Source organism: Urocitellus parryii, chromosome 16, assembly GCF_045843805.1.
Source record: "Urocitellus parryii isolate mUroPar1 chromosome 16, mUroPar1.hap1, whole genome shotgun sequence".
Lineage (NCBI taxonomy): Eukaryota > Metazoa > Chordata > Mammalia > Rodentia > Sciuridae > Urocitellus > Urocitellus parryii.
The window spans coordinates 3,173,135-3,186,569 of NC_135546.1; the positions used below are offsets into that span (position 1 = coordinate 3,173,135).

At 52.8% G+C, this 13,435-nt stretch overlaps 1 protein-coding gene across 4 annotated transcripts in view; it reads right to left on the reverse strand.

The window, feature by feature from the left end:
- Positions 1-483, reverse strand: part of Foxp1 (forkhead box P1) — a 518,767-nt gene extending 518,284 nt beyond the window's left edge. For all 4 annotated transcript variants that reach the window (XM_077793425.1, XM_077793427.1, XM_026392656.2 and 1 more), the window contains exon 1: positions 263-483. The gene's annotated coding sequence lies outside the window, so the exon portion shown is untranslated. The remainder of the gene's footprint in view (positions 1-262) is intronic.
- Between the last annotated feature and the right edge of the window lie 12,952 nt (positions 484-13,435).

The following is a 13,435-nucleotide window of genomic DNA, read 5'->3' on the forward strand; positions in this document are numbered from 1 at the left end:
CTAAACTTTGATCTCCCGATTTTCGGATTTAGGAAAGAAAGGGGGTAAAAAGGGAGAAAGAAAGTCCTGTATTTCGAAGCACCTACCGGCTGGAGGGTGGGCACATTCCTTGCTCCGGGCGCCTGATCGCTGCGCTCGCACCGCCCTGGCTGGCTCTTTGGACAGGGAAAAGCCCGGGTGCAGCCCGGGATTCTCGGGTGTCCTTAGCCCCGCGCCCCCCGCCCGCGTCTTCGCCCCGGCAGCCGCGGCCGCCCCGACTTACCCGCGGAGTCCGGGGAGGGATGGGAGCGCTGCCTTCACGCCCGCGGAGGCGGCGCCGGCAGCACCATCGTCCCCGGCGCGGCTGCAGCTGCCCTGGGCCCGCTCGCTCGCCGCGCGCTCTCTTCCTCGGGCAAACTTTCGGGGTCTGCGGTCGACAAGAAACCGGGGCGACTCTCTCAGCAAGTCTTTCCCCGTGCAGGTTGGGGGAAATCGAAGGGGACGGGACGGGTGAGTAAGCGGAGGGACCGAGACCAGAGAGGGCAGCGGGCTCGGAGGACCCCGAGAGCGCGTGGAGCCGAGAGGACGCGGCTCCGGGAATCCCAGCGAGGATACCGAGACCGGGAAATCGGCCCGAGCCCCAGTCTCCGCACCTTCCCCAGGATCTCACAAAGTTGCAACAACAAAAAAAGAAGGGGGAGGGACGGGGGGAAGGGGGTGGGATAGGGAGACGATCGCGGGCGCACGGTTTGGAGTTACAACTGTTTATTTAGTCCTTATTCTCTCAGGGGGCGGGAGCTGCGCGGCCATGGGGGACTGCAGGCAGCGATTTCGAAGCAAACACTTGGGAGGGGGCATGCGACTTTGTTTCTGGGCGCGGAGCTCCCCGGCGCCCGTGTGTATGTCACCGCCAGTCTCCGGGGACCGAGGCGGAGCTCACAACAGGTGGGGAGGGGGACTCGCCGAGGGCCAAAAAGGAGAAGGAATCAAAGTTTCCGAGCGCGGCGGTGTCTGGGGAAGAGGGGGGCGGGAGGCGGGGGAGAGGGGAGGCGGAGGCAGCAAATGACCGCGACCCCGCGGCAGCTGGCAAACTCCTTGGCTCCTGGCGCCACCGCCACCGCCTTGGTCCCCACCCCAAGCGCACGCCGCCTTGGCTGGTCGGCTCCGGGGAGTCGTCTCTGCGGGACAGGAATGAAGCGCTGGGATCTGGGGAGGAAGGCTGCGCGCAGGCGAGGAATGGAGAGCCATCGGCTGCCGGGACAAGGCTGGAGGGACGCGGCGACACGCGTGCGTCGCAGAACCGACCAGGGCTTTGGAAATCCCCCCACCCCATTCCCTAGGCTGGAGGGGTGGGGGGTGGTGGGGTAAAACCAGAAAGTGTGCGTGGCGAAGGGAGGAGGATCCGGGTACTGCGATTCCTCGCAGCGCACCCTGTTCCCGTGCCCACCCGAGGATCTGGCCACGGCTGTTGCCGGCGCCTCTCGAGGAAGCTGGGGCCGCGGGGAAGGAACGCGCGTGGGGTTGTGTGTCTGGTGGAGGGTGCACGGGTGTGTGTCTGAGTTTTCAAGGATCCGGGGGCTAGCGGGAAAGCGTCCCCACTGCTGGGTTCGGGACAAGGCTCGCGTGGCTCCGGAGATGACCCCAAGCTTGGGGCCCAGGGCGCAGGCGTCCCTAATCAGTCCGCCAGGGCCCTCAGGGCAGCCCAGGGGCACCAAAGGGGCATACACCCGTGGAAAGGGAAGGGGAAAAGTTTGCTTCGAGTCCAAACTTTGAGCTCTAGAGGCACCCGCCGCACGTCCCCTCCCGCCGCTGCCCAGACCCGGGCCCTGCACCCGCCCCGCGCCCCAGTGGCCACCGGACGCCGACGCTGAACGCTGAAAGTTGCGACAGGCGGCCTGGGCTTATTGATTTCTCTAGCCCAGGCGATCGTGGAGAGCGCAGAGAGAGGCGGGAAGGAGCCGAGGAAGGCGATCTCGCCTTCGCGCAGCCCACACCGCACCCCCCCCCCGTTTGACTTATGCAAATGGACCCAAGGGTGCGGGCGCCGCCGAGCTCCCCCACCCTTGCGCTGGCTCGCGGCCCCCACCCGGAGCCTGGGCCCGGACCTGGGGGAGAGAGGAAGAGGGGAGGGCTGGGGAGATGCACGTGGAGCCTGGAGGTGGAAAGTAGTTTTTTTTTCTTTTTTTCTTTTTTTTTTTTCTTTTCTCTTTTTTTTTTTTTTTTTTTTTGTGCTGGTTGTTGTTGTTGTTAAAGTGGCGGAAACAAGGCAGGAGGCGGCTTGGGAAAAAGTGGAGCAGAAATGGAAAAATACAAACTCACCCGCTGCAAATGGTCTCTCGGTGCAAACTAAGGTGTTTTCGGGCCTTTCCCCGCGCGCGCCCACTCCCGCCCGCGCGCGCGCCCCGCGCACACACTCACCCGCGCACACACACTCGCGCACACACGCGCGCACACACGCACTCCCGGGCGAGGGCCGGGCCGCCGCGTACAGCATGCCGCCGCCACACAATAAATAACAATAGATTCCTCCGCTGCGGACTAGCTTCCCGAGCCCCGCCGGCGCCCGCAGAGCGCACCGTGCCGGCCAGGCCCGCCGCCCGCCTGCCCGCGGCCCGCTGCGCCCCGCGAGGCCCCCGGGGCCCCCGGAGCCCCCGGACGAGAGCCGCGCCCGCCCCGGTCCCCGGGCGCTGCGCCCGCCCCCTCCCCCCGCATCCCGGAACAAATAAATAAATAAGGCGCGCGAGAGGCCACCACGTCGCGGAGGGAGATGTTGTTATTTTTTGCTGTTGTGCGTCCCTGACGTCACATCCACCTGCTGGGTAAACAACAGGGCTCGCAGCAAAAAAAAAAAAAAAAAAAAATCGCAATTGCAAAAGCGGGGGATGGGGGCGCAGGCTGGGGGAGGGGAGGTGTGGGGCGACCCGGCTGGATGGAGAGAAGGGAGAGGCCGAGCCCCAAAACCAGGGAGGAAGGAGGCCAGAGCAGTCCCTGGCAAGAGAAGAATCTGGCAGGAAAGACCTGGAAAATAAGGGGTTGGGGGGCGGGGAGCTCCTCGGAAGATGGGAAAGGGGGACTCCTGCAGACCCCGGAGAGATGCAGAGCCCGAGTGTGAACTCCAGGGACCGAGATGAGAGCGCGATGGCTCTTCGCCGGTCTCGGAGCTGCTGGAACCGAGGGAAGGGGAGAGGCGAGGCGGGGAGGCGAGTTTCCTCTGTTAAAAGTGAAAGTGTTGGCCCTCAGTGACAGCTGAGGCTCGGGGAGGTCGGCGGCGACCTGGGCCCCTCTCTCCTCGCCCGTCCTCCCTCGGTCTCTCCTCTTTCTTTCTGCACTTTGTCCAATGAAAGAAGGCGAGTTCGGGAGGTGAAAGTTCAGCAGAAGGACAAACCCCTGTTTGCAGGGAAACAGAAACCCCGCCAGCGAGGGGTTTTTCCTGGTATCGCGGCATCAGGAGAGAGTGCACGGCGGGGCGAGCTTCCCCCCTTCCCTGTCAGTCACTGCAGGAATGCACGGTCGGGCCCACTGGGGGGAAGTGGCTGCTCCGGGAACTGCGTTCCTGCCACGGCTCCTCGTAGGAAAACACCCGGGGGCTGGCATGTCAATCAGTTGTTTAACACTAACTACCTGCTCGCCCACAGATCAGTCACGTGCAAAAGCTTTCCCAATGGTGCAAAGGTGAGATTTTTTTTTTCTTTTGGCCGTTTTGAAGTTCGCTCGAATTTTAGAAATTTGAAGAAGGAAACGAGGAGCCCGAAGGAAATGTTTTTAAATATATACATCTATTTTTTAAAAAAAAAAGGATACTAGTATTTCTTAGTATTTCTTTCTCTTTTATCAATATATTATAAATAGAGGAAGAGGCCGAATTTGTTTCCAAAACGTGACTTAGAAAAAATATAGGTCCTCCACTGGCTTGTTGCTATAACAGAAATAATTTTTTTTCAGATTCATCACCCCGGATGCTGCCAAACTCCCAAGCCAGCACGTGCAGGTTCTAGCTGGATGGTTTACACCAGGCCAGTTCTTCATCAAAATGCCTCAGGAGCCAACCCTCTGAATTCCTGCAAAGTGCTTCCCGCAGGAGAGCGAGACTTACTGTCCCTTTGGTCTTGACACTAGCACAGTTGTAGATAACAAATATCCTGAAAAGGATATTATAAATTCTTTGGGGTGATGTACTTTTACAAATACGGCTATACGTTCATTGACAGGAGATTCAAATCTCCGTGTCAATGACAGGCTACCACTTACCACTTTTTAAAATTGTATCTGTTTTGCAAGTAAAAAAAAAATAAAATTATAACCAAGCCATTCACTGGTGCTGTAGAATCAGGCACGAGGGGCTGCGCTCAGCTAGTTCCAGCACAGCAGCATCCATGCATGAGGCCCCGGCGCCAGGCTCCAGTCTACCCAGACAAAACCATCCGCCCGATCTTCTAGGCTAGAATCTGGATAGATAAAACGCATTTTAGTGTTGCGTTTCCTAGCTTCCCAGGGCTCCGTGTTCCTGTTGTCTTTGTCAAGACATTAACACATGTCCCCCTGTGTTCTAGACCATAGAGTGGGCTTTTAGAGATGCACAGATAAATGAAACTCCTGCCAGGAGCGCTACAGCCTACAGCTGTCAATCATAACATCTAATATTTATTGAACGCTTTCTATGGCCTAGGCGCTGATCTAAAAGCTTTATGTCAACTCACTTAATACTTTCCGCACCCCTTTGACAGCACTGGAAATTCCACATTCTGAATTCACATGGCATTATTCAAAAAAAAATCTACATAGTAGCCATTCTATTGGGAAATTTTTGTTTTTAATTTCTATGATGTTTCTGCCAAATATAACTTGTTTATGATCTATTGCCTGGTTGTAGAGAGTATCTCAGGGGAATAGCAATTTATTTAGACGTGACACATCTATTAATTGTCGGTGAGGTATCATCCTGATCTTGTTTTTCAGATAAGCCACATGGGTTGTTGTTGCTTTTTTTTTTTTAATCATTATTGCCATACTAAAAAGATTCTTAGATTGCCACTGATCTCAGTCTGCATTTTAACTGCCTTAAATTCTACATTCATTTGCAAGTGGAGGCCAGAGTCAGGTTGGCAACAAGTTTGTAGACAAAAGGAAATCCTGGCTGTAAATCCCATAATATATGGCACTCTGCTTCATAGGGGATGGTCTAATGCGGAGACTTATTAAGGAACAGCTATAGCCCTCCGGGGCTCCCGTTCCAGGGAACTTACTGCAGCTTAACGTCTGGCTCATTGTCGACACCGTCACGTTACATTCGTAAGGAGCAGATTTTAATTTCTTTATCAGTAATCAACTGGAAGTTTCTTTTTGTTAAATTACAGCAAGAAGGGTTTTCAAATAAAGGGCATGGGGGTAGGACGCCACCTTTTGGTGATAAAATAAATAGAAATCCTTTTTGGAAACATGTTCCTGACATGATTTTATTTTTAATTACACCCAGGCAATGGTGCTTGTCCCCGTTTCCTCGTATTTTAAGGTACAGGGAAGAAAAAGAACAATATAAATGGACAATTAGCAGATTACTGCTAACTGCAGCCAGGATTTCCCCAGAAGTACCAGAATGTGTCGGTGTCCTACCGCACACCGCCAACTAGACATCACACTGGAGCCTTAATCTCCACGTACTGTGCCACGGAATATGTGCACATTTGGGGAAGAGGACTTGGAGTGGAGACAGTTGCCACCTCCTGAGATGCCTGAAGCTCATGGAAGTTTAGAATTGAGCAGAAATCAGAACAACCTCTTTCAGTGTCTCTTAAAGCAGAGTTAGCACCTTCCCAATTTTTTTGTGCTACCTATATGACGTCATTTCTACATAATCCCCACACTGTACTCACTGGCGGGCAGATGTGGTGTTGGTGTACCATTTCTACTTCGCATCAACCTACTTGGCATTTTTCTTTTACTACTTTCAGTGGGAATAAATAGGTGTCCGCCTCCATAAACAAGCGCAGTGAAACAAAGTTACTGATTTCTCTTTGTGTGAGTTTAGGGAAAGGAAAGTAGAAAGTGCATTAGAAGAGATTGCCCAGGTACTGAAGGTCCTGGAGACTTTTACAGATGCAAACCTCTCTGAAGGTTTTTCTTCTCCCCCTGCACGCCCCCGGCTCTGGAACAAGCAGAAGGATTCAAAGTGATTGAAAAGGATACAGTCCTCAGCATGGGAGAGTCTCCCCTCGATAATGCCAGCCCCGTGCCCAGGCTGCACAGCAGTGTTATCAGATTGCAGGTGAGGCCCTGGGATTTAAACCACTCACCAGAGCCAAACGATTGGTGAGTGACTGGACGAGATGCGGACCCAGGCGTGCTGGCCTGAGGGATTTCCGTCTCACTTTTTCCACATTCGCAGAATGTGACCCATCCTCAGACCTCAGGCAGCATGCCTAGCTCCCCAGGAACAGCCATCCTGTGTATCCCTTTAGAGATGTGGGAGAAACCGAGCCCACGCTCAAGATCAAGTTCAACACCCTTCTCAGCCTCTTCAATGTGGCAGACACCTGAGTGGGCAAACACAGGGCAGAGGGAGGGCTGCAGGGGCGGGTTTGCAAGTGTGGGTGGACCTTTCTCAAAACGAAAGCCAAAACCTTTGATTTCCCTCCGAGAAGGTGAAAAGTAGTCATGAAAATCACGTGTTTTACCCTAAGTGCCAGGAGGAGCCCGTCCTCCCTGTGCCCATGCCCCTGTCTGTCCAGGCTGGAGGTCAGCAGGGGGTCTGCTGTTTTACCATATATGATACCAACAGGCACTGAGACCCAATCACATTTGCTAACTGTGTGGCTGGAAAAGTTAGCCAGGGGGGGCTTGATCGACCCCAGCTTTGCAAGTATTTTCCTTAAAAACAAACTTCATGGGCTCAGATTTAAATCTGGAGATGTAGGGTCCTTTGTGATATCCTAACCAGACAGGGGCTTTAGCTACCAAGACCGCATTTCCTGCCTTGTTTTATTTTGTTCCTTTAAAGGATGCAGTTGTATACACAGAAGTAAATATGGCCTGCCAACAGCTTTACGTTGTTCTAAATTGGTCCTTGTGACAAGAGGTTGCCAAGAACTCTACTGTACAGCAGTTGGCCCCAGGGGACCAGATGGATTGGAGTCCCTCTGCATGACAATGCACAAGAAAGGACTTGGCCAGTTACCTTCATGCCAAAGAGCTGTCCCTGTGCCCTGAGCCCTGAGCACCCCATGCAAAATGTTGGTACCTCAAAGACATGTGAAGGGAGTATGGGAGGTGCAACCGGCGACCAGTGCTAGATCCCTCTTGCCCGTAGCCTTGTTGTGCAAAGTATGATGTGCTCGCTTGTCACACACCTGGGGGCATCTTAAAATGCAGAATCTCGGCCCCACCCAAGGCCTACTGAATCAAAATCTGCATTTTTTGCAACAGCATCCGCTGAGCCTCCCCCAGGCTGAGATGAAGTGCTATGACCAGCCATATCTGGGTCCTCTTTACAGCTTGGCACTATTTGACAGAAGTTCCCATGAGCCGTCTGTCATACCTGATTCTCCAAACGGGCATCTTTTATAAACATGGGTTAGTTTCTTCTTTTTTATCCACTTACAAAGTTAAGCCATTAAATCACCCATGTAAAGCATGATTAATTCCTTTGACATTAATAACAGGGTGACTTCTCTCTCCTGTTACCCCAAAGAGACTGCTAATTGCACTGCGATTGTTTACCTTTGTATTGTTTTATGAGAACTTGGGGAAAGATGGAAGATCTTCCCCACCAGGCCGGGAGCAAACGCCAGACAGGTTTTGGAAAGCCTGAGCACATGCTATGACTACACCTTGTTAGTAGAAGGGCTTTGCTTTCTTTGTTTTGTTTTCTTTTTTTATGGAAGGAATGACGCCTCCATAATTATAGGTGTTGCTGTTTAAATCTCAGCATGTTTTCCAAACCGTGGAGGGGCCACACCTCCAGCAGCAGCCCGTGAGCCATCCCGGTTGGACTCTCCCTCCAGCTCGCTGAACACTTTATAACGACCCATCAGAGGGCGCCGGGATTTCCATGGGCTAGAGGGACAGCAAGGGGTCCTGGTCCGAGTAGGGCTGCTTCCTGCCTGGACATGAAGGACCCTCAGGTACTCGGCAGCCCTGATGAGATTCTCAGAGAGAGACGACAGTTGGTTCGTTTCCCTCACGAGACAACAGGTTCCTTTTGTAACCCCCCCAAAAATAATTAAAACCATTGTTTTAATACTAGTCCTAAGGCGGTGTAATTAAGTCTCCGAGTGAGTAATTGTGTACCTGAATTCAAAATAAGATTTCACATGTAAAGCAAAGTTCTGATGGTAATCTCTGAGAAGTGTCTTGGCTTAGGTTTAGCCTGCACAAGTGCCAGCTCAGCATTACAATAGGCATTGTTAGGTAGGCCTGGCGGACAAGACCCGTTTGTCTGAGAGGGGAGATGAGGCAGGCCGACCCACCTGCAGGAACAGGGAAGCTGGGTGCTCCTCCCTGTGGGAGGCTTTGGGGGGACTGCGCAGGGTGAGGCACCAGCACTTTCGTGGATGAGAACATCCTCACGTAGGTTTTTAAACAAGAATATCTAAAAAATAGCTCTCAAGAGGAACTTCCCTATCCCCACACCCAGGGTTCTTGAGTTATCATTTTAAATTTAAAAAAAACCCAACTATATAAAGATTTAAAATTCAATTTGTCTGAAGACTATAGGAATCCTGTGGTTCTGGAATGGAGAGTGAGGTGTCCCCTGTGGACAGATTTTTAACACATGTGCAGTCACAAGATAAACAGGTACAGAAACAAATCGACCTGTGTGCCTACGTGGGTTGGTATGCAAACGGGTTTCTCAGTTTGGTGCACCAAGAGGCTAGAAGCCGGGAGCCCCCGGTCGCAGTGAGCACCCAGAGGCCGCAGATCTTGGCTTCTAGATACCTTTCTCCGATAAAAGAAATCAGGGCTCCTTGGAGAACCAGTTAGTTCCAGGGGTGGGAGATGGATGCTGGAGCGTCTTGTGGTGATGAAAGTTACTGGAGAAATCCTAGGACAGGGGTGGGCTTAGGAGAGGCCCAGGATCCAGCTACAAAGAGCTCTTCAATCCCAAAGGTGAGACCTTAAGGAAGAAGAGGAATACTGGTAACAGTGCTATCTAGTATATAAGAAGTGACACCTCTTCCTTGCATGAGATGGCTGGAGCCCAGCAATCCATGTTTTAAAGCAAGTTTTAGCAAATCATATCGATACCGTGACCTAAGGAATTCAATCACTCCATCAGGTGGCTGAGATTATGGATGTCTGAGTATCATGTAGTCAGGAGCACCAAGCACACAAGCCCCACGGACAAGGGGCAGATGGTGACTGGCGTCACCAAGAAAGCAAGGCCAAGACTGGGAGAGCTTCAAAGTTTTCAAGGTAGGTGAGAAGTGCAGATTGGGGGCGGGGGGGGGGCGTGTATGGGGGGGTATGTATTGGGGGAAACAGGGATTGAACTCAGGGGCTCTCTAACACTGAGCCACATCCCCAGCTCTATTTTGTGTTTTATTTAGAGACAGGGTCTTATTGAGTTACTTAGCACCTTGCTTTTACTGAGGCTGGCTTTGAACTCGGGATCCTCCTGCCTCAGCCTCCCGAGCGGCTGGGTTACAGGCAGGTGCCACTGTATCCCCGCAGGGAAGTCACAGATTTTGATGCAAATATTCCTCAGCTGTGAAATCCAGGATGGGCCAATCAAAACAGGCCTTAGGTATATCGAGAGCAAAGGCTGCCCAAGTTAACCCCTGTCCTTGGGAAATCAAGTCCCCACGTCAGTTCAAGTGAGCAGGATGAAAACACAGAGAAGAAGGGAGAGCTAGTGAGCACTCTTACTTATTCATGAATTCCTTCCCAAGCATGACTAAGTCACCAGGAGCCTGTTCTCCATTCTGAATGAGGTCAGCAAAGACTCACCTTTTCAAAATACCAACCAGTCCAGGACAGGCCCTCATTATTTAGAAGGTGTTGCTCTTTAGAAGGATTTTTTGTTGTTGTTCCTTCCCAAAAGAGTTCAGAAGTTCTACTGGGCTGTGTGATTCAAGGACTCCACACCCGGCCACCGCCCACCGCCATTATTCTCTCCCTCCGTCTGGCGGGCATGTAACCCATGGGAGAGTCCAGAGGCTCCTCGTCTCGTCTCTGGGTACCCAAAGTCCGTCAGCCCGGCCCTCTAGAGCTTGTGGCCCAGCTTGCTGGAGAGACCTAACGGGTATCAACAGGGTCACAAGGAGAACCCTCAAACATGCACCAAGAGGAGCGGAGAGCCAGGTGGGGGCTGTGGCTTGCCTGCGGGGGCACAGGGCTCGATCCTCAGCACCACATAAATAAATAAGATAAAGGTATTAGGTCCATCTACAACGAATTAAAAAAGAGTAGTGGGGAGCACACAGAAATGGAGGCACCCAGGAAAGAACAGGGTCCCCGCAGACGGCCCTCCCAAAGTGAGCTTCCATGCAAGAGGCTGGCCTGAGGGGCCATCTGCAAGTCCCAGGACGGTGGCTGGCATCGCTGTTCGAGGAAGTCTTTCAGGATCCAGGTCCCACCCCCCGGCCTGTGTTTCATCGACCCGGAGCCCAGTATAAGCACGGGAGACTCTTGAAAGCTTCCCAGGGGATTGCAATGTGTGGCAAAGTCTGGGGACCCCTGACCTGGGAGGGTCTGAGGACAGCAGAGAACCATCAACTCGGCCAGTGGGAGAGACCCAGGGAGCCAGAGTGAGCCCCAGCACGCTGTCCCTGTCCTGGGACTAGCACCCTCTCCTCTGGAGAACCAGTGGATTCAGCCAATGGACCAACTCCCCACAGGGGGCTGGAATCGCTTCTCCAGGGTCTTCAGAGTCTTCAGACCCTGAGTAACAGAATGACCTAGGTGGACAGGGCCCGTTTCAGACCTAGGAAACCAGGGTGTGGGTCAGAGGCCACGGAAACAGACCTGTGCAGAAGCTCACCACTGAGTTCTGGGGTACAGCAGAGTCTGGAATCCACCCATAGAAGTTTCCAATATCTACCGCCCCGGAGCCTGTAACCGTTCCACTTGTTTATTTATTGTTTTTGGTACCACGGCTCAAACCCAGGGTGCCTGGCCACTGAGTTACAGCCCCTGGCCTTTTTCATTGTGTATTTGAGTGAAGAAGGTCTCACTACGTTGCTGAGACTGGCCTCCAACTTGCCATCCTCCTGCCTCGCGGCCTCCAGAGTCACTGGGATGACAGGTGAGTGTCGCCACTGATCCTCTGTGTTGAGCTCATTGGAACATACTATCTATTTTGGAATTTATAACACATTATTAATAAATAAGTGTAAGAGAGAACACCAGGGCCCCTTCCTCCTGTCCCACTCTGGCTTTGTACCTGTTGACCAACCTCTGCTCTCTCCCCATCCACCTTCCTTCCAACCTCTGAACCACGGATGTCCTCTGTTTCCCTGAGTTTAACTTAGTTTTACATTCCACCTCTGGGTGAGGTTAGACTACAGAGGTTCCTTAAAAACCTAAAAATGGGGCTGGGTGCAGTGCGGCTCGGGAGGCTGAGGCAGGAGGATCCTGAGTTCAAAGCCAGCCTCAGCCACAGCGAGGTGCTAAGCCACTCAGTGAGACCCTGTCTCTCAATAAAATACAGAATAGGACTGGGGAGGTGGCTCAGGGGTCGAGAGCCCCTGAGTCCAATCCCTGGTACCAAAAAAAGAGAAAAATCCTAAAAATGGAAGGACCCACGTGATCCAGCCATCCCATTTCTGGATATAAATTCCCAAAGAAAGGGACATCGGGACAGTAAAGAGACCTGTGCTCAGGAGGACACGGAGACAACCTAAGTGTCCATCAACAGATGGAAGGGTCCTTTCCTGGGGTGATATACTCTGTGGAATCGCTTTACAAAGCAGGACACCCTGTCGCTGAAGACAACCCAGATGAGCCCAGAGGATGTCAAGTGAAATCGGTTAGGCACAGAGACACCCATGTCGTTCACCGGTTCTCATGCAGTCGCAAAGGTCTTTGGGGGGCCTCTCGGATGCGATGCAGGGTGTCAAGCACTGAAGGCACCTGTCCCCAAGGTAGATCAACCCACATTATCTCCAGACCTTGCTGAGCCTCCCCTGGGGGGAGGGGGATGTCAAAGGTGGTCTCAGGCAAAAGCGACTGCTCTAGATGTCCCCAGGATTATCTGACAACTGCTCGTACGTGGAGGAGCAGAAATCCCGCTCGGGTCTACCTGTAAGGGAGTGACCAAGTCCCTTCCTCTTCAAAGGCTCTGGAGCACCCTCTGAGCTACCAGTGCCAACAGAGAGCGCTTCCCAGGGCTTGTTGTATCCTGATGAGGCAGATTTATTAGAGCCCAGGACTCCACAAACAATGTCAGATATTCATCAGCCACAAGACGAAACCCAGCAGAGGAAGTGGCCGCGGAGAGCACCCTCTCTGGAGGATCCCGCCTCTCCTGACCACGCACGGGATCCAAACTGGGCAGTCTGGTTGCTCTGGTTAAAGTTCCCCTCTGGGAAGTCTAGGGTGTTCCTGCACAGCAGACCCCTGGGCTGGGTCTCACCCCCGGCTCCCCGCAGTCTCACCATCAGCACACATGCCCAGCCTGGTCTTGCCGTCTTAGTGGTCCGTTGTGGAAATGTGCGAGTGCTAGATTGACAGACCCATGGCGGGGGCGGGGGGTCCCAGACTTGAGCTGTCCTGGGCCTCTTCATAGGTTTGCACGTAGCGTGATGTTCAGACTCACTGTGACTGTGGAGGAACCTGGCTACAAAGGCAGAGGTGAGGGGCTGCCAGGGACCCTCCCACCAGCCAGGGTGGTGTCATTTCCCTTCCATCGTCCAGTCCACGCAGATCCATTGCCTGCCGCCATGACCAGCGCTATTCTACACACGGGGGACAGTGGGAACTCAAGATGAACACCCTTGCCCTACAGGACTTTAGGGAATTTCTTGTGGATTATGTATGATTTTTCATGGACGATTTTCTTGTATTTGTCCCTTACTGTCACTGTCTGTCCCTCTCTCTCTCTCTCTCTCTCTCTCTCTCTCTCCCCGTACAGCAGTGTGGATTGAACCCAGGGCTTCTGCATGCTGGGTAAGAGTTCTGCCATGGAGCCACACAGTCCAGAATTTTTTCTTTTTCTTTTTTTTTTTTTTGGTCCTGGGGATTGAACTCAGGGGCACTTAACCACTGAGCGACATCCCTACCCCCGTTTTTATAATTTATTTAGAGGCAAGGTCTTGCCAAGTTGCTTAGGGGATCACTAAATTTCTGAGGCTGGCTTTGAACTCACCATCCTCCTGCCTCGGCCTCCCGAACTTCTTGGATCACAGGCGTGCACCGCCGTGCCCTTTTCCCAAGAGAACAACCTGGAAGCTAGTAGTTTCCAATTTCCACCAAACATGTTTTGATGAGTTTTGTTAGCGTGATCACTTCAGCTGCAGACAAG